This window comes from Schistocerca piceifrons, chromosome 2 (genome assembly GCF_021461385.2).
Source record: "Schistocerca piceifrons isolate TAMUIC-IGC-003096 chromosome 2, iqSchPice1.1, whole genome shotgun sequence".
In the NCBI taxonomy this organism is placed as follows: Eukaryota; Metazoa; Arthropoda; class Insecta; order Orthoptera; family Acrididae; genus Schistocerca; species Schistocerca piceifrons.
The window spans coordinates 987,249,896-987,269,619 of NC_060139.1; the positions used below are offsets into that span (position 1 = coordinate 987,249,896).

A 19,724-nucleotide genomic window follows, 5' to 3' on the forward strand; every position below is an offset into this window, starting at 1 on the left:
CTTTTGTCGGAACATCGAATCGTAACTATTATGTGAAAGGTTATTCTAGTCCCCCAACTAATTCCCTTCAGATACGCGCACGACCGAACAGCAGAACGGAACACAAACGACTTGTTTTAATAACCGAACAGCGCAATGACGTTACATTACGACAATGTCCGACCAATGAACATCTGTTTGACTTTATCTTTTCTACTCTGCTTAATTAAATTATTCCTAATTACAATTTATTCAGCTTTTTAACGAAAACATCTAACAAAAACTAAAACAAATTTATCCCATCGTAAAACATCCGTTATAGCTCGCATTCGGGAGGACGACGCTTCAAACCCGCGCCCGGCCATCCTGTTCTAGGTTTTCCGTAATTTCCCTAAATCGCTTCAGGCGAAAGCCGGGATGGTCCCTTTGAAAGGGCACGGCCGATTTCCTTCCCCATCCCTCCCGAATCCGAGCTTGTGCTCCGTCTCTAATGACCTCGTTGTCGACGGGACCTTAATCACCAATCCCCTCCTCCTCCTCCTCCCCCTCCGTAATGGAAGCCTTTTATCCCCTCACAGGAAATGGCTCGCAAGTTCAAGTCGAATGCAATAGTAGGCAGATTACATTAGAAGCTCTGCTGTTTCACGCTAATATAATAATGTGTTCTCATTCATTTACTCATTTGTTTACTGCAGTCACCGCTGGAGTACCGGGTGTTCTTCGTGTTTTAAAGTCCCTGTTAATACATGTCGATAAAATGAATATTGCACTAGACTAAATTAAGACTCTCGAATGAGAACGTAAAGTTCCGCTTTAAAAACCGTTTTATTGGTAACGAGAAACAAACCGACACTTTCCATAGACTCTGGGCATCGTATGAAAGACGTGATGTGCAGTATTTGTTAGGACTGACTCCAACTACATATTGCAAATACGAACTTGTAAATACCTGCCGAAACGTCAGAGAAGAAGCGTCAGACGATTTTCAGGAGGGACAGTCGGTATATACCTTGGCGTTGCAATCACTCGTCTCTATTTTGTACTATCGTCTTCATCCCTTGATAATTTTCACACTTTCTTTTCCTCCAGTAGATCTACTACTTTTTTTGCTGATCTGCACATGGTTTTTTATCCCTAAAATTATTACTCGAATAGTTTATTAAAAATTTTATGTATGTTAAAAAATGTCCAAATTGTTTGGTTTTTCATTGGATAGTTTTACACTCCCCGATCTCTTCCAGAACATCTTCATTGGCTTTTTTTCTTATTGCCCAGCTTCCTTGTTAGCTTTCTCCAGAACCACATTTCCATCGCTTCTAAATGCTTTCTGTCAATCTTCAACAAAATTCAGTTTTCACAACCGTATGGAAGCACACACACCACACTAACATCTTCAATGATTGTTCTTTTCTGCACTAAACGACTTGTTGATTACTAGTTTCTTCTTTCACTGGAAGCACGCTTAGCCATTAGAATTCTTTTTCTGATATCCGTGCTGCGTCTGGTTGTCTTCTTAAAACTGAAGTACCTAGCAATACTTACCAATTTTTTCTGTTTCGTTTCTTTCACTTTTGATATCAGGTGACCTTAATTTTGATTTGCTAACAGTCGTAACCTTGGTATTTTTGACTGGTAGTTTTAATTTCAGTTTTCCATAACTGGGAAGACTTTATAAAATATATTGCGCATCCTTTTTTTTCTAGAACCTATTCACGTAACATCAGTTGCAAATCTTGTGTAGTGAATGAGAATTTTGTTCATTTTAATTTTTGATGTGTGTCCTTCGTAAATCCTCACACTTCCGTTGAAAAAGTTAAAGGAAGTGATGCACTGATGAACATCGTTGTCTTTCTGATTTGCATTCCTCTCTCTTAATCTCTGTTCTCAGACGTGGTTTTTGTGTACGTTTTACATCGTTCCCAGCCTAAATATGTCTCATTCGGAATTTTAAAGAGTTTTTTTTCAGTCAAAGCTGTCAAATGCGTTCTATATCAATAAATTCTAAGGAAATCTCGCAATTTCATTGCAGTATTCCGTCTAGCAATCTCTTGTGTGCTATGATGGATTCTTTGGTCCCTATTTCTAGTCTCAAACCAAATTAAACTGATTCTCTTCAAGCTCTAATTCTACTCATCATTTTATTCTGTTATTTAGGTGTCAATTTATCATTATCTCTTGTAATTGTCTATGAAATTACATCGTTCCAGCCTCTCCTTCTGGAACAACATTTATAGTACTATCCTCCAGACTACTACGAGTAAACAAATGGAGATGAACAATATTTATGGAAGCCCTGTACATGATTCTTCTACGATGTCTTACATCTTCACAAAGGCAAATAAATTTTGATCTTGTAATACATCTGACTGTAACAGATAAAGACGTTCAGCCGTATTTTGACATTTCCTCTTTCATCGCAAAGGGAAGTCTCTGGACTCATAGTCAGGGACGTGGTGTTCATATCGCTGTCCAGTTACGCAGGTTATATTTCTTTAAACCTTTTAAGGTGAGTGGCAGGGTCTTTCCTTTGAGAACAGTATTTCCGATTTGATTATAAATTATTATCCATATTGTCCTCCAGCGTCATCTACAAACACCTCTCGTTATCTGCGGGAGGGCTGTCTTTCTACCTTTTCCACTTTATTCTGCCTGTTCTCGCTGAGAGCTGTTCGCTAAGCTACGCCTTGAATTCTGATTAGCTGCAACCACGCACGGCTTTCACGTCGACCGTGTGGCCTAATGGATAAGGCGTCGGACTTCGGATCCGAAGATTGCAGGTTCGAATCCTGTCACGGTCAAAATTTTTTAACTGTGCCTCAGAGTTGACGCTAGGCACATCAGTATGGAAAAGTGAGACAAACTTTTTCAGATGCGACATAATAGAGAAAAGCAGGAGAGGCAGCAGTCTGGTGGTAAAATTAGTTTTCTCTGAGTTCTTTGCCCGTTATTACGCACGTAACTATGGCATGAGTGTCGATACAAGCAATTTTTTGTCAACTGTCGTGAAGACGATTCACAGGTATCAAACACAATTTTGTGCTCCAATTTGTATTCAGATTTATGATGTTTTAATGAAAACCAACGCTACCATAAATGTGGCGATACTGTTCGTCGCAGTGTATATGAAATAGAGCAACACCTGGTTGCTTACACTGGACGTTACACAAAATATACGAACAAAGATATTTGTTTTAAAATTTCAATGAGCATGACGGCACTATACCTCTTCTCGCGTTGTGTTTGCAACTGGTGCAACGTATTTCCCATTAAAACGACATAATTGTGTAATTGCAACAGAGCACACAGAGAGTCCTGGGCCGCAAAGGTAGGATACTGAAAATGGTAATATATTAGAAATTCTCACGTTTGCACTGCGGAAATCTCATCAACTAAAATTCAAAGGGCTAGTTGTTACTAAATTTTCTTTCGATTTCTCCACTTGCTGTGAAATCTATGAAGATGTCTTCTTTGGAAGTTGAGAGACCTTTGGGAATATTTTTAAGAGGATCCCCAACCCACTAGTGCCATGCCACCAAGTATACTCAGCAAGAAAAAAAAACTTTCTAAAATTCTTTTCCAGATTTAAATTATTTTGAATACTTAATTTTTAATGGTTATAAAAACACTTTTTCATTCTTATCTTCAGCCTTGTAAGTTTTAACACTTTCATCAACATTTACGAACTTCTCTAGGTTTTTTTTTTCTTTACAGTCCCTGGGCAAATTATTAGAGGCACTGGACATTATTTGTAATAATTACAAGCTGAGTACTATATTTAATACGATTAATCGGAAAATTTTACGACAGTTATTCAGGGCACTTATTACATTGTTGAATTTTGCATCTATTGTTGCTACGTGTTATTGGATTGTTGACTTGTTGTAGGTATTAATGTGTAGAGACAGCGTACAGGAAAGAACCTGTTCAGCGGCGTTCTCCTATGTAACTGGTGTAATACTTTGTTCGCTTTGATTATCAATCGTAATATCGATATCAAAATTGATTTTTTAACAACCAGATCGTACTAATTGTGACCTTTAAAAATGGGTAAAAGAGAGGACATTTCACCACATACAAAGGCTGAGGTCAAAGCCCTCGTTTATGCGAAAAAGTATTCCAATCGGGAAATTTCACGTAAGTTGGAAATGTCAGATCCTATCGTGAAGCATATAGAGAAGAAAATTGATTCGGGTGAAGAACTGAGCCCCAGAAGGAAGAATAAATGTGGAAGAAAACCAATTTTCACCCCCAAAGTCAGAAATACACTCCTGGAAATTGAAATAAGAACACCGTGAATTCATTGTCCCAGGAAGGGGAAACTTTATTGACACATTCCTGGGGTCAGATACATCACATGATCACACTGACAGAACCACAGGCACATAGACACAGGCAACAGAGCATGCACAATGTCGGCACTAGTACAGTGTATATCCACCTTTCGCAGCAATGCAGGCTGCTATTCTCCCTTGGAGACGATCGTAGAGATGCTGGATGTAGTCCTGTGGAACGGCTTGCCATGCCATTTCCACCTGGCGCTTCAGTTGGACCAGCGTTCGTGCTGGACGTGCAGACCGCGTGAGACGACGCTTCATCCAGTCCCAAACATGCTCAATGGGGGACAGATCCGGAGATCTTGCTGGCCAGGGTAGTTGACTTACACCTTCTAGAGCACGTTGGGTGGCACGGGATACATGCGGACGTGCATTGTCCTGTTGGAACAGCAAGTTCCCTTGCCGGTCTAGGAATGGTAGAACGATGGGTTCGATGACGGTTTGGATGTACCGTGCACTATTCAGTGTCCCCTCGACGATTACCAGTGGTGTACGGCCAGTGTAGGAGATCGCTCCCCACACCATGATGCCGGGTGTTGGCCCTGTGTGCCTCGGTCGTATGCAGTCCTGATTGTGGCGCTCACCTGCACGGCGCCAAACACGCATACGACCATCATTGGCACCAAGGCAGAAGCGACTCTCATCGCTGAAGACGACACGTCTCCATTCGTCCCTCCATTCACGCCTGTCGCGACACCACTGGAGGCGGGCTGCACGATGTTGGGGCGTGAGCGGAAGACGGCCTAACGGTGTGCGGGACCGTAGCCCAGCTTCATGGAGACGGTTGCGAATGGTCCTCGCCGATACCCCAGGAGCAACAGTGTCCCTAATTTGCTGGGAAGTGGCGGTGCGGTCCCCTACGGCACTGCGTAGGATCCTACGGTCTTGGCGTGCATCCGTGCGTCGCTGCGGTCCGGTCCCAGATCGACGGGCACGTGCACCTTCCGCCGACCACTGGCGACAACATCGATGTACTGTGGAGACCTCACGCCCCACGTGTTGAGCAATTCGGCGGTACGCCCACCCGGCCTCCCGCATGCCCACTATACGCCCTCGCTCAAAGTCCGTCAACTGCACATACGGTTCACGTCCACGCTGTCGCGGCATGCTACCAGTGTTAAAGACTGCGATGGAGCTCCGTATGCCACGGCAATCTGGCTGACACTGACGGCGGGGGTGCACAAATGCTGCGCAGCTAGCGCCATTCGACGGCCAACACCGCGGTTCCTGGTGTGTCCGCTGTGCCGTGCGTGTGATCATTGCTTGTACAGCCCTCTCGCAGTGTCCGGAGCAAGTATGGTGGGTCTGACACACCGGTGTCAATGTGTTCTTTTTTCCATTTCCAGGAGTGTATTTCTCAAAAGATTTGCAACAACGAAACAGATAAAATCTCAACTGGAAGAGACTAATGTGAACACATCTGAACGCACTGTTATCAGAAAGTTGAAGGATATTGATTTCAAGGCCTGTCGACCCGTTACAAAACTGAAGTTAATAGTCACAATGAAAGTAAAGTGTCTGAAGTGGGCTAAACAGTGGTGTGATAAGGATGTAGACTTCTGGAGATCGGTAATTTAAAAATTATTATTTACGATATGATATATGTATATTTATTCATAGTATGTTAGTTATGTTTCTTGATTTTTATAGGTATGCTTCAGTGATGAATAGCACGTTCGAAATTTTAACTAACAAATCTCAGTACGTGCACCATCGAACAGGAGAAAAGTTTTCACACTGTAAAACACGCAACTAAGGTGATGATTTGATGCTCCACTACAGTCTAATGCTCGCTTACTTCCACTTAAAAATTAACCCATGATTGTGAACTACCGCCGTGAAGATTTAATACCGTGAACTGCAGTTAAGACGCAATTTACAGTATACACTTTCAGGAAAGATTTCATAGTGAAACCTTCCCGTCTCCTGTAGATATCTTTTGTTACGCAACCTTCCCTTCTACAATAACCTTCCCTTAGGATTTCTATCTCTTGCTTAATAATAACAAATGAAATCTTCCCTTTGAAATTAATTATCTTCCTCAATCTTCGCATACAAATTTAAATGCTGCTTATTAAAAGTGATTTTCTGATTATTTCGACGAAACATAGAATGTGTCGTCGTCGTGGCCCTCAGTCGTTACCTGCAATAACCCAAAACTGTTCCTTACCTTTTTTTACTGTTACTGGATCGCCATCTGACTGCTACATCGAACTGCGACGTGAATATACTTACTCTCTTTTTATATACTCTATTAGCTGCTGGTGGGCTGTCATAATAAGTGGTTGTATTTATTACCAAAGCTGACGTTATTCTTTAATAGCAAAGCTGACGTTATTCTTTATTTAATTTGACGGAAGTTACGTAATTCATAGTTAAACTTTTTCTTGACAACAATAAAATTTTGCAAAGTTTTACGTTTTGGTTTTTGGGATGGATTATAATCAGTAATACAATATTGCTGGCAAAAATTAATTATATTCTGAATGAAATGATTTTACAAACGTTCAAATGGGACTTACTTTTTACAATAATCTTACCACTAACATTGCGCAAACATACCTTCAGTAGTCTTGAGTTTCTCAAAAAAATAATTCAGTAATATTAGTTCCTCTTATGATAATAGTTAGCTGATGTCTCTGTACATCCGTTTATAATCTCTTGTAAATCATAGCTGGTGGCTGGCAGGCACACCGCTCCTCTCAACCTCTCGCTTCAGACCTGCTACCGACTCGCTTCACTTCTCGCTTACTACTGACTTCCTACGAACGCTTAAGTGCGGTCTCTCCCGCCAACAATGCTTTCTGGTGCAGACAATCCCTGCTATCATTACAAAATGTATCAATGCGCGGTCTTTCCCGCTCTTTTCTTAAAATGTATCCATGCGCGGTCTCTCCCGGCCTTTTTAAAATTATATCAATGTGCGGTCTCCGCTGCCAACAATATTTTGGTGCAGACGTTCCCTACTACCACAACTATTTCCAACATGACAAATATTAATAATTCCTACTTAATCCTATTTATAAATTATAAACATCATTATAAACTTCTTTCATAAATTGTAGTTTGACAATAGACAATAGAAATATATACGTCTTACAATAGCAATAGAAGAATCGACTGGCTGGAATTGAACGAGTAACAGCATCATTGCGCGTTTACTGCGCGATCGTTCAAACGATCTCAGAACGTTCGAAGATAATCGGAACTCTGGCGAAGTTACGACAGTGTTCAGTATGGTGGATGTATAGAATTTCTTTTATTTCTACCGGTAATGATTGTTGGGGAAGGAAAGTTAGCTGTCAGCACCCAATACTGATCGTTACATGTCGGTCCTAATCGGAACACTTCGTGTCGAACATGCTGTTTGTTCCATTGCTACCAACATGTCAGCCATCTAACCGATGTGGCGCTACAGTCACTGTCAACTCCTCGCTGAAAGAGGTTACTTTCGGCTTGCGTTTACTGACACATTAACATCTCGTTCGAGTTAGTAGTTACGAATGTGCATCGCAATATTCTGAAGTAGGGCAGCATACAAATACAGTTGTACAAATTAATGATAATTCCCAGCACCTGTACAAATAAAAAAAATCTTGACACTCGACGGTTCGTCTTCTTCGTTATCAATTTCGCAGGAACTGATGCAGCCTCGAAGGATCAATATCCGCCCCTCGTACACAGTGCAGGGAACCAACATGTGCATGAGATTTGCAGTTCTACAAGAAATGAAACAACACAGGGATGTTAGGATCGCGTTGAAGTTTTGTGCCACCCGCAAGTTTTATCTGCTAATGCGTTGTGTAAGTGCTTACACATACGCAGAAGAGCCAGAGAAACTGTTACACCTGCATAATATTGTGTAGGGCCCCCGTGACCAAGCAGAGACGCCGCAACACGAAGTAGTATGGACTCGTCTAATGTCTGAAGTAGTGCTGGAAGGAACTAACACTATGAATCCTGCAGAGCTGTCCATAAATCCGTAAGAGTACGAGGGGGCGCAGATCTCATCTGAACGCAACGTTGCAAGGCATCCCAAATGGCTCAAATGGCTCTGAGACCTATGCGACTTAACTTCTGAGGTGATCAGTCGCCTAGAACGTAGAACTACTTAAACCTAACTAACCTAAGGACATCACACACATCCATGCCCGAGGCAGGATTCGAACCTGCGACCGTAGCGGTCGCTCGGCTCCAGACTGTAGCGCCTAGAACCGCACGGCCACACCGGCCGGCGGCATCCCAGATATGCTCAATAATGTTCATGTCTGGGGAGTGTTTAAACTCAGAAGAGTGCTCCTGGAGCCACTCTGTAGCAATTCTCGACTTGTGGGGTGTCGCATTATCCTGCTGGAATTTCACAATCCGTCGGAATGCACAACGGATTTGAATGGATACAGGTGATCACAGGTGATCACACAGGATGCTTACGTACGCGTCACCTGTCAGAGTCGTATCTACAAGTACAGGGGTCCCATACCATTCCAACTACACACGCAGTGATCCATCTAACAACTGCGCCAGACACTTGTCTTACATAGGCGTTGCCGACCGCAGCCTGTTTACATATCTCTGTATTTGAATACGCATGCCTATACCAGTTTCTTTGGCGCCTCAGTGTAAGTGCCACATTTGAAGATGGCTGTCTCTATAATGTGCATTCACGAACCCATGATACTTGAGTCTGTAATTCTTGCCACTGCAAGTGAACAGTACGTAGCATGTGTTCCCGTGGATTGTCAGCATTGAAAGGCCCGCCCGGCTAGCCGTTCAGTCTAACGCACTGCTTCCAGAGCGGGGAGGCGTGCCGGTCCCCGGCACGAATCCGCCCGGCGTATTAGTGTCGAGGTAAGGTGTGCCGGCCTGCCTGAGGATGGTTTTTAAGGCGGTTTTCCATCTGCCTCGGTGAGTGCGGGCTGGTTCCCCTTATACTAAACACCTTTTTCCAAAGCTGTTTCACAGAGGAAGACGCACTGCAGTTCCTTCTCTAAATCCTCGCACAAACGAAAAAATGGCTGACATCGAAATAAGTTTCCAAGGAATAGAAAAGCAACTGGAATCACTCAACAGAGGAAAGTCCACTGGACCTGACGGGATACCAATTCGATTCTACACAGAGTACGCGAAAGAACTTGCCCCCCTTCTAACAGCCGTGTACCGCAAGTCTCTAGAGGAACGGAGGGTTCCAAATGATTGGAAAAGAGCACAGATAGTCCCAGTCTTCAAGAAGGGTCGTCGAGCAGATGCGCAAAACTATAGAGCTATATCTCTGACGTCGATCTGTTGTAGAATTTTAGAACATGATTTTTGCTCGAGTATCATGTCGTTTTTGGAAACCCAGAATCTACTATGTAGGAATCAACATGGATTCCGGAAACAGCGATCGTGTGAGACCCAACTCGCTTTATTTGTTCATGAGACCCAGAAAATATTAGATACAGGCTCCCAGGTAGATGCTATTTTTCTTGACTTCCGGAAGGCGTTCGATACGGTTCCGCACTGTCGCCTGATAAACAAAGTAAGAGCCTACGGAATATCAGACCACCTGTGTGGCAGGATTGAAGAGTTTTTAGCAAGCAGAACACAGCATGTTGTTCTCAATGGAGAGACGTCTACAGACGTTAAAGTAACCTCTGGCGTGCCACAGGGGAGTGTTATGGGACCATTGCTTTTCACAATATATATAAATGACCTAGTAGATAGTGTCGGAAGTTCCATGCGGCTTTTCGCGGATGATGCTGTAGTATACAGAGAAGTTGCAGCATTAGAAAATTGTAGCGAAATGCAGGAAGATCTGCAGCGGATAGGCACTTGGTGCAGGGAGTGGCAACTGACCCTTAACATAGACAAATGTAATGTATTGCGAATACATAGAAAGAAGGATCCTTTATTGTATGATTATATGATAGCGGAACAAACACTGGTAGCAGTTACTTCTGTAAAATATCTGGGAGTATGCGTGCGGAACGATTTGAAGTGGAATGATCATATAAAATTAATTGTTGGTAAGGCGGGTACCAGGTTGAGATTCATTGGGAGAGTGCTTAGAAAATGTAGTCCATCAACAAAGGAGGTGGCTTACAAAACACTCGTTCGACCTATACTTGAGTATTGCTCATCAGTGTGGGATCCGTACCAGATCGGTCTGACAGAGGAGATAGAGAAGATCCAAAGAAGAGCGGCGCGTTTCGTCACAGGGTTATTTGGTAACCGTGATAGCGTTACGGAGATGTTTAATAAACTCAAGTGGCAGACTCTGCAAGAGAGGCGCTCTGCATCGCGGTGTAGCTTGCTCGCCAGGTTTCGAGAGGTTGCGTTTCTGGATGAGGTATCGAATATATTGCTTCCCCCTACTTATACCTCCCGAGGAGATCACGAATGTAAAATTAGAGAGATTAGAGCGCGCACGGAGGCTTTCAGACAGTCGTTCTTCCCGCGAACCATACGCGACTGGAACAGGAAAGGGAGGTAATGACAGTGGCACGTAAAGTGCCCTCCGCCGCACACCGTTGGGTGGCTTGCGGAGTATAAATGTAGATGTAGATGTAGATGTAGATCCCGCTTCAGTTACACTATATCGGCGATTGTTGCGCAAACACTGTCTCCACGTTCGCGTACGCCATAATTACCCTGCTACGCAAACATTGGGGTTACACTCGTCTGGAAAGAGACGTTCCCGGGTGTTCCACTGGGGACCGAATCGCACAATAGCCCTGGGGCGGCGGTGGGGTGAGTGGACTGCCGTAGCCTGTTGTGGGGTTGTGTGCCACTGTGGGATACCGCGGGGACGAAGCCTCTCCGTCGTTTCTAGGTCCCCAGTTCTATACATACACACATACAGCACTGAAAGACAAAAAAGAAGATATTCACCCACTGACGTCCTCGAACCCAACAGTAACAAATCGTAGGCAGCTAAACTGGCCACCTACTACAACCCTAATACATCCACTACAGTAACTTTAATCACAAAGTGCACCATCCTTCTCACTCGAACAAATTATTTGTTGAGGTTATAATACACATCTAAAATTTTCGATAAAGATTTTTTTCTATTTGTGATTTCCAATGAAGGTGCTATTTCACTCCATAGCTTTCGACCTATATCCTTTACGATATTCTTCATCCTCAGGATGACACCAGCCCCTTCTTTCTCGAACTAAAGTTTCTCACAGCCCGTATTTCGTGTGTGAGAACATCGACTGATTCAGCCTCACAAAACTGGTTTGTATTTTTCATCTATTATCTTCCAAAATTTGTATGATCGGGCGATGAAATCGGCTGCTTTCTTACCACGTACGTACTGGCGGACAATGACGTCCATCACTAGAAACCACCGATTCTGCTGCCATTGTGACCGCCGCTTTATAGCGTTTCTTTTCGTTCTCCATTTTCTGTCCAACCAAACCACATTAGTTGCCATTAGTGTTGTCAGTTAAATTGATGGCATTAAATAACTTTCAGTTGGTAAATAAAAATTACCACAATGGAAGAAAATTATCTCTGCTTCGATGATGGGTTTACGACCCTTCTTCGCAGCGGTCAATAAAAAAATGTGAAATGGAATAAGTTCCTTCTCATTTATAACTAAACTAGCTGAGTACGTGGCATTGCCCAGGTATTATGTACTTATTCCAATCTTCTATTAGCCCATCTCCTCTTTTCCCCTCTCTCCTATCTCTCCATCTCCTCCTTCACCCCCCCCCCCTCCCGCTGTCCGTCTTCCCTGCTCCACCCCTCTGTCCCCCTCCTCCAATCTGCACTCCTGTCCTTCCCCTCCTCCCACCTTTCTCTGTCCATCTGCTACTTCCTCATTTAATTCTCTCTCCTCCTCCACCTCTATTTGTCCATGTCCTCCGCGCCTCTGTCTCTCTCTCCAGCTCCTCTTCCCCCATCTCCCTTCAGCTCTCTATCTCCTCCTCTTCCCTTATTCTGTAGATTTCCTCCTCCCTCCCTGTTCATTTCCGCCCCCTTAAAGTCAATTAAGACAGAATATCATAATATGAAGTAGCGAAGAGTTATCTTGGCAAATACATCTTTGCCGATAAGCTAAAACCAATAAGTTTTGTTAACAACAGCATTATACATCACTGAGAGTTTTTGTTATGAAAAGAGGAGGAAGAAACCTCAGATTTAATTAATGGACAAATATCCAAGTGATAATTGCAATTAATATCTTGAAATCTAAGTCCAAGGTGATGTTAGTCAGAGATAACTTTTATGTGGAAGAGAGTTGTAAGCGCAACGAACAAATTCAACGCACCTACAATACTCTTTCACAGAAGAAGTCGCTTGCTGGTTCCCGTCCTGTAAAGACGTGCAAGAACAATTCTTGTCTTAGTTATTAAGAGTACCGAACGCGACGAGATTGTTTTGCGTTCAGAAGTGTTTCTTGCGTGACGTGATTCACGAACTTCGGAAACTGATTTTCTAAGTGGAGACAGGAATTGATAGACGCGTTTAACCGTCCATAACGGGTTAACTGAACTTTATTGACGAAACTAGTGGATATTAGACTTGACTTTCAAATAGTTGGAACTAAAAGAAGAGTAGATAGTATATCAAAGGACTACACTCAATTAGTCTCGAGTAGGACACAATTACAAGACTTCACGAAGACAATAAAATTACGATGAAGAGTCAAGTTGTCGTAATTGTCAAGAAACTTAATTTTAATAAAACTGACTTTACCAACCAACTGCGTGTGCGTGTGGTGCGAAAGTTATAAAGTATTTAGTGGCCAAGGAACAATAAACTGTTCGTTCCAAGTGAAATATCAAGCGTGGACTACATTATTAAGTGATTTAATCAGTCATAGTTAACCAACGACTGTTCAGCAGGGACAATTTAATCTGAATATCAAAATGCCTACTTCATTAATTGAAAAGAGAACTTTTGAACATTTTTTTTAACATTACGGCGTAGATTCACTCAGACGTGATCAAAGAGTATCTGTGGATCACGCTTTATACAGGTTCAACAACTCCATAGCAACGCGCCAACAACGTACGAGAAGACTGATAATTACAATGTTTTCTCGCAATTGGTGGTGTGTACGATGCGGATGAGATAAGATTTAACAACTACTGCACATCCGGGCAATGAATCATTCAATCTTAAATCAGAAGAAGCATCCATCGTACGAGTTCGCATTTCAGTCTCCCGTTCACCAACGGGTCTAGTTTAGCAGGGGATACAACCCGTCAGCTTTGACCAATGACGTCAGAATTGGCCAGAGAGCACATATTACAAAGATGAAAGAGCTGAGAAGAATGTTCAGAAACAAAGGAATGCAAGAGACAAAAACTGTACTTCACATATATAAGGGCCAGAAACATTTTCACGTTAACGATATCGCGTGTTTGTATCTTAGTATTTCTCCGCAAAATACAATGGAAAGAAATGAATGAAATATATTATTAGCAAAGAATACAACACGTTACATGTATGTCAGTTGTATCTCGAAACTCTTTAGAACTGTATTGCTTAAAGTGCAGTACGGGATAAAAGTTCAGCGTACGTCGATTTCTTAGTTTCAACTAGCATTGCTGTCCTGTTGTTCACTTGAACTATGTATCCCCTGCTTCACTAAACGGTAAATGAAACACCAGATACAAATTAAAAGCTCACTCGAAGTGTGTTGCTTAAGTACAGTACGGAATACAAGTTTGTCGTAAGTCGATTTCTTCGTTTTCACTAGCATTACTGTCCCGTTCTTCACTTGAACGATGTATCCTCCGCTTCAGTAAACCGTAAGTGGAACACGGGATACAAATTGTAGATTTGTTGTTTATTTCGTTTGTGCTATTACTAACAGCCCTTTCTTACGTACATATCAGTACTACTGATGACAGAAGGACCTACGTATGTAATATATGTATACCAGACTTCCGTTGACCTCTATATATGTACACTGGTAACGAAAAGGTGGAAATAGACATAAGTTACATTTGCAACCTGTACCACAACTGAACTACACGCAGACAAGAAGACGACACATGTAGAATTTGTATCCCGTACTTCACTATGGGGTACAGTTTTCTTGTTGCCTTGAACGCTAATAGTATCCCATTCGTTACTTGAGCTATATAGCTATACGCAACATTTGTATCTTGCTCGCCAGTTGACATATATAGTGTCGGTGTAAAGGCGAAGTGAAGGACGGGATACAAATTTCAGTTGTGTCAGGGGTTTCGCCTGTGATATAGCAAGTACACATTCGAAAATGTCGTACTGATACTAGTGCTGGGAAACGAAAGAAGATCGACAGCTGAGAAATTTCTATTACGTACTTCACAACACGAAAATACGCATAACGGTGGAATAAAACAGAGAAATATGTCAAAATAGTGAAACACAGTGAAAGAAGCAAATGGAAAAGTGAACTTACCACACGGAAATATCGAGGAATAACCGAATCTCGCCTAGACAGACAGTAACGAAAATTACATGCCCAGAAACAGACAAATCCATTCCTATAAACGAAAATAAGACAGTGAATAGTTCTACAATAACAAATTAATACTCCAAATTACCTCAATATCACTGCGAATAATTTTAATGTACAGTGATAGCGCTTATCCGGAACACAGAACTGTTTTATTATCTATGCCTCGAAGTGAAGACATTACTATATATGACTAATGTATGACGTCATTGGTCAAAGCCGACGGGTTGTATCCCCTGCTTCACTAGACCCGTCATCGCGCATCGTGTCTCAACTCCCCTGCGAGAGCTGTGGCAGTAGCAGCTCTACGGCGTCGACAATATCAGCACGCGGTTGGAGTGCGGGTACGCCGCAGCTCCCCATGCCAATATCTTCCTTCCCCTGTCTCTGTCATCTCCTCTTCTTTCCTTTCTCTGTCCAGCTCTTCTTCCCTCTCTCTCCCTCTGTCTATTTCCTCCTACCTGCTATCTGTGTCCATCTCCTCATTGCCTTCACTGCCTATCCCGGTCCTCCTAATCTTTCTGACTCCACGTTATCACACTCATGCAATATGAGATTGGTGATTCTTGTCCCCACAGTACGTCTTCGTAGATCGTAAATGATATGTGTACGAAATTGAAATATTTCCAGAGGTTTAGGAAGAGGATTTTACCCCTGGTTTTGCCCGTTTCACATATGCCAAACACATTTCCCATATATTTAACATATTTCACACGTATTTGTACACTTATTTCACCTGCATCTCTAGCGAATTTCGCCCTGCAATTTCATGTTCACCCAGCTCAATGGTGTCTTATCTCCTGAACTACATGTTGTACAACGATACAATTTTGCATTCTTGTGGTATATGTGGCTACTGTAAGCGAAATGTGTTGTGGAGAGAATTAGCAGCAAATAAGCAATAAATTAAAACGTCAAGCTTCACGTTGCAGTTATACTGCGTGAACAGTGAAAATGTAGTAAGCTAGAATTTTTTTCCTATCATCGGCGAGAAAAAATTTCGTAGTGCTTCGAAATTGTGAGTAAAGTTTGTTGCAGCTTTCTAAGTGCTCTCACTCACAAATACTGGATAACTAAACTATGAGTATTTATGCGTCGTGGGCTACACTGCTATTTCACCCCCACCGCCACCGCTTCGATAGGTAGGTAGTTCTTACCCCCACGGCGGATCTTCCCGGACAGTATGTAATATGTGTACCAGGTTTGGTCGACATCAGTCAAGTGGTTTAGGACGAGGTGTGGAACGTACTTATGTACATACATTTCTATAATACACTCCTGGAAATTGAAATAAGAACACCGTGAATTCATTGTCCCAGGAAGGGGAAACTTTATTGACACATTCCTGGGGTCAGATACATCACATGATCACACTGACAGAACCACAGGCACATAGACACAGGCAACAGAGCATGCACAATGTCGGCACTAGTACAGTGTATATCCACCTTTCGCAGCAATACAGCCTGCTATTCTCCCATGGAGACGATTGTAGAGATGCTGGATGTAGTCCTGTGGAACGCCTTGCCATGCCATTTCCACCTGGCGCCTCAGTTGGACCAGCGTTCGTGCTGGACGTGCAGACCGCGTGAGACGGCGCTTCATCCTGTCCCAAAGATGCTCAATGGGGGACAGATCCGGAGATCTTGCTGGCCAGGGTAGTTGACTTACACCTTCTAGAGCACGTTGGGTGGCACGGGATACATGCGGACGTGCATTGTCCTGTTGGAACAGCAAGTTCCCTTGCCGGTCTAGGAATGGTAGAACGATGGGTTTGATGACGGTTTGGATGTACCGTGCACTATTCAGTGTCCCCTCGACGATCACCAGTGGTGTACGGCCAGTGTAGGAGATCGCTCCCCACACCATGATGCCGGGTGTTGGCCCTGTGTGCCTCGGTCGTATGCAGTCCTGATTGTGGCGCTCACCTGCACGGCGCCAAACACGCATACGACCATCATTGGCACCAAGGCAGAAGCGACTCTCATCGCTGAAGACGACACGTCTCCATTCGTCCCTCCATTCACGCCTGTCGCGACACCACTGGAGGCGGGCTGCACGATGTTGGGGCGTCAGCGGAAGACGGCCTAACGGTGTGCGGGACCATAGCCCAGCTTCATGGAGACGGTTGCGAATGGTCCTCGCCGATACCCCAGGAGCAACAGTGTCCCTAATTTGCTGGGAAGTGGCGGTGCGGTCCCCTACGGCACTGCGTAGGATCCTACGGTCTTGGCGTGCATCCGTGCGTCGCTGCGGTCCGGTCCCAGGTCGACGGGCACGTGCACCTTCCGCCGACCACTGGCGACAACATCGATGTACTGTGGAGACCTCACGCCCCACGTGTTGAGCAATTCGGCGATACGTCCACCCGGCCTCCCGCATGCCCACTATACGCCCTCGCTCAAAGTCCGTCAACTGCACATACGGTTCACGTCCACGCTGTCGCGGCATGCTACCAGTGTTAAAGACTGCGATGGAGCTCCGTATGCCACGGCAAACTGGCTGACACTGACGGCGGCGGTGCACAAATGCTGCGCAGCTAGCGCCATTCGACGGCCAACACCGCGGTTCCTGGTGTGTCCGCTGTGCCGTGCGTGTGATCATTGCTTGTACAGCCCTCTCGCAGTGTCCGGAGCAAGTATCGTGGGTCTGACACACCGGTGTCAATGTGTTCTTTTTTCCGTTTCCAGGAGTGTATGTATGGATAACCTTCAGTGGCGTGATCTTCTTCCTCATTATAGGGAGCAGTTAGTATGAGAGCTCGTTCTTTAAAGAATATTTCCTTTTTTGCTAAAGAAATATATAATATGATATAATATAATGTCTTGAAGTTTGTCCTTTGAGTTTATCCTGTTTGAATCTCATTGAATTAGTGAGGTAACGCTAGCATCACAGAACGCTTGAAATTTTCGTTATTTCCAGTCTTGTGTTTTGAGGTGCTCCGTAGTGAGGAAGTTCCAGTAGTCAACGAGGCTGATATCGGCTCGTTTATTGATCACGCAATGTGCATTATCCCACTGGTCTACCGCCCCATGCTCTGGAGAATAGCACTCAGCGAGATGAACAAGCCAGCAACAGTTTTCTCTGAGAGCGAAACTCTCATTCTTACAAGCAACTGTGCTGCAAAACTCGTGCCTCCCCGTGAGCGTTGTTGAGTTCTAGAGGTGAGCAGAAGCGCGACCACAAAGCTAGGTGCCAGCACTTGAAAATAAGACGACAGTCTGTCCCCGCAAGACGCCCAGACTCCCCAAGGCAGAACAAACTTTGTAAGAGTTGCGCACAAAACTTTTTCACGTAGCGACTTGCTTTCCGTGATTAGTTTACCTGCACAGCTTGAGAGAACTTGGAAACGGTACAGCTTGCTGTCTTGCGCTGTATTCTCACCTGAGTGAGAATCTTGTCATAAGAGGTTTACTTTGTTCCGAGCCCTTAAGCTGCCTCCATGTTATGTTAAAACGTTGTGAAGTTCGTGACTCCGTTCTAGCTTCGCTGACTATAAGAAAAGCTGAGAGAATTTTAACAAGTACAATGATCCATTCGCAGTCTTTGTCCCTGCTGCTAAACCAGTTATTCTTAGTCAAATCTCTTAATGTAAATTTTAATTCGCTATTTTCAGTTGCTACAGTATTAGCATTAGTGTTTTCGCACACGATCTTCACTACTGGCAGTAACAATACTTGAAAATGGCAGTGACTTCTCCGAGCATCCAACAGAAAATCATGGCATACGACAGTGGCTTTTCAGTACGTGCTATACCTATCGTAAGACTCGTACTTCTAGAAATAATATGAATTAAAGACGAAGTTAGGTGAAGACATACCAATTTCTTAAGTTACTTTCTTTATCACACGTACTTTCACATATTTCATTATTAATGTTTACTTTATCTACCGTCAACAGGTTCAGTGAAATAGGTAACTAGTTATATATTTCAGACATTTGAACGCGTTTTTAAAAAAAAGAGTTTCATAAAAAAATTTCTAGTCCTACTCATACCATTACACTTAAAAAAGTAGGCTTTATTTTAACGGCTACCGATGTCTAATCGGAAATTCGTTCGTAGAATCGATTTCAGATTAGATTTAAAGCTTGTTTTGCTCTTTGTCAGACATTTTATGGTAATGGGCAAACGATCAAGAATTTTTCTTTCTGCATTTTGACCTCCTTTCTGAGCTACTGACAGCTTCAATAATTGGTAGTGTTATTTTTTTCCTCTATTGTCTTAGGTACAGATATTACTACTCTTTTTCAACTGTGAAAGATTATAGACGAAATTCATTAGGGAATATACGTATTGTGATGTTGCAGTTGAAATGCCCAACACTTTGAAGACGTGGGGGAACACAACATATTATTCTTAAGGGTATTTTTGTTCTGTCCCTGCAACTACGAAAATGGGTGTTTTTCTACCAGACCCTTTTCACTTTATTGAGATAAAGCATCATCAGTGACCTGTAATTAAATTATTTACATTTTGATTTGCTTTTTAGATCGAAAAACAGTTCGTTAAGGATAGGTTGATACGCACTTACAGTGATTTTTAGCCTGATTTCTCGCTTACATCGGAAAATGCCGTATGCTAGCACATCGTTGTTTTTCTGTATTAGACACTGATAATTTTGGTCTAATTTTTAGACGTTCTGCAGCACTATACGTTTCTCACAACACACTGTTTGTTTTTGTACTTCAAGTATGTGTTGTTGTTTGTGTTTTGTAGTGTTGCCAATATAACCTTTCCACTACCTTCTCTTTGACATACAACATTCTTTTTTTTAAATTAGATTATTGTATGTGTGTCATTCTGTTTAATTATGTTTCTGTGTATTCGTGTAGTGTGTAAGAGTAAAGAAGGAATAGCGAAGGAGAGATGTTTTTTTCAGGGAGGGGAAAGCCATGATGAATGGACATAACTATATTGCAGTCTGATTGAGTGTGAGTTAGAGTAGAAGGTGAGACGTGAGAAGTAA

At 43.0% G+C, this 19,724-nt stretch overlaps 1 non-coding gene across 1 annotated transcript; it reads left to right on the forward strand.

Annotated features, from left to right (window-relative positions):
* Positions 1-2,704: 2,704 nt before the first annotated feature.
* Positions 2,705-2,777, forward strand: Trnar-ucg. Its single transcript has one exon. It is a non-coding gene; the product is annotated as a tRNA-Arg (tRNA).
* Positions 2,778-19,724: the final 16,947 nt, after the last annotated feature.